Source organism: Hippopotamus amphibius, chromosome 3 (assembly GCF_030028045.1).
Source record: "Hippopotamus amphibius kiboko isolate mHipAmp2 chromosome 3, mHipAmp2.hap2, whole genome shotgun sequence".
In the NCBI taxonomy this organism is placed as follows: domain Eukaryota; kingdom Metazoa; phylum Chordata; class Mammalia; order Artiodactyla; family Hippopotamidae; genus Hippopotamus; species Hippopotamus amphibius.
The window spans coordinates 187184839-187188939 of NC_080188.1; positions in this window are offsets into that span (position 1 = coordinate 187184839).

Sequence of the window (4101 nt, forward strand, 5' to 3'; positions counted from 1 at the left end):
AACAAGTTTAAACTCATGATGTTTATGGCATTGGAATCAATAACCAGCACTCTTAAGATAGAAAAATCAACTTTATAAAACAGTCTTTCTAACAAGATTGCATGTTGCTCCTGAAGACATATAGTTTTTGATCCATTAGGGATGCAATTAATAATAGCTGAAGGTTTGGTGTTTCAGAAAACCCTACAGAATAAAAACAAAATTCTATAGCTTATGTGCTTCAAAGGGGGCAGATGAATTTGAGGAAAGCTATCAATCAAGCTTTGGATAATATTGTAGCTATTTTTATTTCAAGCAGACACTGTTGGCAGTATTTTTTATCCACATACCTGAATGAGGTTGAAAAAACTTATAAGACATAAGTAATCACAGTAATAAACCTAGGCCAAAACTAATATCACTAATAGATAAATTTTTTCTTGATGTTTAAGGTGTTATTTTTCTTAGAAATAGCTGATGAGGCTAAGATTTCCTTGAAAAATAGCTGATTTTACCCCTATTAAAAGATTGTCAGGTTAGAATGAAATAAATGAGAGTATTTTGTGCACAATTATCATGGACAGTAAAGCTAAAACCATCTCAACAAGGAAGCTATGCCAAAGAGTCATTAGCAAAAAACAAATTACTTATACAGCATCTTAAAGACAAGGCAATGGACTAGTTAGTTGAAGTACTTTGAATAACCAGGATATAGATCTAAAATGTTATTTTTTTGCTAAAAGCATGGGAAGTCTAAAGGCAGTCATTCCCAGGGAAATGGATCCTGTTCTATTTTGCTACTCCTATCCTGTTCCTGAGGCCTCATGCAGTAAGGCATCCCCCCGTAAGGCTGCCCTGAATCCCATGTCCCAGCCAGAGTGTCTGTGGAAGGTAAGCCTGTTTTCCCCTTCAGGTCTTCGGTCAGTTACTTGCCACTATTGTCCCTCAGTCACCTTTTTTGTAAAATGGGGTTTTAGTTTAGTAGTTTTGTTTTGCTTTGCTTTTAAGTGCTGGTAAATGTTTGCATTCAAGCAGGGGAGGGGAAGCAGAAGTCTGGCCCCCTGTCCCATTCCTTTAATGCCATGGGGCTTGCCCCAAGAGCAGACCCCCCTCTTTGGGCCCTATAAGCTTTTTTGCTTGTAGTTATCTCAGATTTTACATGTTCCATGTCGTGCCACCTAACTCCCTTCAAGATACTGTTTGAAGGGTGGGGGAGATCTGCTTCCCACTCTGACTGGGCTGTGAGGTTCTGACTATCATGTGTGTGTACAGACAAATAGATTAAGATGGCCCCACAATCCATTTAGCATGCTATTAGAAAACTGAGGTAATATAAAAATGTACCTCTTCATTTCATTATTAATTTACTACCCTAAGTAAGCAGAAGGGAATACAGAAAAATATCCTTGTAATCTATAAATGAGATGATACATTTGAAGCAGTTCAATCAAATTTAAGCCAAAACCAGTGCAAGAAACAATAATTAATATGATTATGTCAAAGTTAGGATTTAGGGACTTTCCCGGCAGGCCAGTGTTTGAGATTTCGCCTTTCAATGCAGGGGGTGCAGATTTGATCCCTGGTCGAGAAGCTAAGATCCCATGTCTCATGGCCAAAAAACCAAAGCATAAAAAAAAAAAAAAACAGAAGCAATACTGTAACAAATTCAACAAAGACTTTAAAAAAATGGTCATCAAAAACAAAATCTTTAAAAAAAAAAAAGTTAGAATTTGGTTAAATGAAGGATATAACGGACAAAGTTTCCAGACAGAAGGCATCCCAGGGAATGATACTGAACTAATCCACAATCATCAAGAGAATAATGTTTAATGCTCAATAAGAATACATTTTATATTTCAATCTAATCTGACAAAAAATATAAAGCTGAATAAAGTCAAGTGTTAGTAGGATTGTGGGAAAACACTAACAACTGTAGTATTGTTGATCTTTTAAAATTTGTGTATTTGAGTGGGTGAATAGTAGCTCTTAAAAAAAACTTAGAAATTCTATAGCTATTCTATACATATCTGTGAATCTGTTAACACCCAGGCACATTAAGTATTCACCTAGTCTGTGATCCAGTATTTCTATTCTTGAGTAGCTATCTGGATCCTGGAAAATGATTTCACTTCTCTCTTGGTCCTCTGTCACTGCTCTCTTGGTCCTCTGTACAAGGATGTCCATCCCATTTTATTAATGATATCAGGGAGTCATCTGTACTCTAGGTTTCTATCACTGCAGGAGTGGTTAAGTAAAATGTGGGTACACACTATGCAGAAGAATGCAGCAGCAAGAAATAACAGCCTGTCTGCTAAAACAGTCTGTTAAGAAATATTACCAACCGGAATTACTCATCCAATGGTGAGTTGATATAAATAAAATGTGGTATGCCTACTCGATAGAATACCACACACAAATAAAAAAGGAATGAGTACTGATACACTTACAGAAAGCTTCATGATTTGTGAAAATTCCAGACACATATCACTGTATTTTATATGATTCCATAGGATATATTGAGATGATATGAAATTGTGGGTAAAAGAAGAGGAATAAGTGGCAATCTGAACACTATTGCATCTTTTTATTGTATATTATCTTTATTAGATAAATGGGTCCTGTTATGAGCAGTAATAAGTATATATTCAGATGATCTCATTCATGGAAGATCGTGAATCAGGGAAGACTAATCAGAAAGTCTGTAAAGCATGTTGTTAACAATACAAGAAATATAGAAAATTGGAAAAAAAATCATCTTTCATGGTGAAATACTTTATCCATTTGATTCACTACTCATGTTAGTTGATTTTTTTCCATAAGTGATGTTGATTTAAGTGTTCTAGTGATTTCTCTTATTCAAGTGGCAAAAGTAAAGCAAAGTTTACTTCATAGTCACAAACTGTAGCATGTTACCCCAGGAATGTGTGTATTTCTATTATTGCAGGTGGAATTTACTATGGTGGAGAGTAAAATTATTACCTAAATTTTCTTCACGCTACAATTCATAGACTCTTATTCATTCTTTCTTTCTTTCTTTCTTTCTTTCTTTCTTTCTTTCTTTCTTTCTTTCTTTCTTTCTTTCTTTCTTTCTTTCTTTCTTTTTCTTTCTTTCTTTCTTTCTTTCTTTCTTTCTTTCTTTCTTTCTTTCTTTCTTTCTTTCTTTCTTTCTTTCTTTCTTTCTTTTGTTGGCTGTGTTGGGTCTTTTTTGCTGTGTGCGGGTTTTCTTTTTAGTTGCAGTGAGTGGGGCTACTCTTCATTGCGGTACTCAGGCTCCACATTGCCGTGGCTTCTCTTGCTGCAGAGCACAGGCTCCAGGTGCACGGGCCTCAGTAGTTGCAGCACATGGGCTCAATAGTTGTGGCTCACGGGCTCCAAAGTGCAGGCTCAATGGTTGTGGCACACGGGCTCAATTGTTCCGCGGCATGTGGGATCCTCCTGGAACAGGGATCAAACCCGTGTCCCCAGGTGGATTCTCAACCACTGTGCCACCTAGGAAGCCCCTTTACAGGAGATTCTAACTCAAAACTTGCCCGTGATACAGAGATAGCAGGGAGTATGAGGCAAACTCTGTTTGAGGACTTTTTTCCTCTCCAAGTGGCATCCAATATGATGAATTTCTTTTTAACATCATTGACCTGATCCATTAAAATAGCTGTAGCAATTTATGGCTTGGCCATAAAACATGCAGTATTTACATGCTCTGGTAAAAGCTAATTGCTCCATTCAATCAAATAGTGTATTAAATATATAATCATGTTCAGAACTATACTAGCTATTTTATTGTGAGAATTTTACATATGTACAGTTTTTCCTCTTTGGAGCATCTATTTACAGTACCAATAAGTAGCACAAACAAATAAAAATAAGGCAAGAAAAAGAATAAGAAGTTTAAACAACTATTAATGGAAAATAAGAAGTAAGCAATTGAGTTTTATTTGTAGGTAATATGTAAAGATATGGAAAAACAGATTTGGAGGTTGGGTGATTTTTTGCTAGAAGAAATCTGATTCTAAATTGGATGCTTAGAGATAAATAATAAACATTTATTTGATTAATCTGGAAAAACTTTCTCAAATAATTAAACTTTCAAAACTTTAAAAAAAATTTTTAAGCTCTTTATTG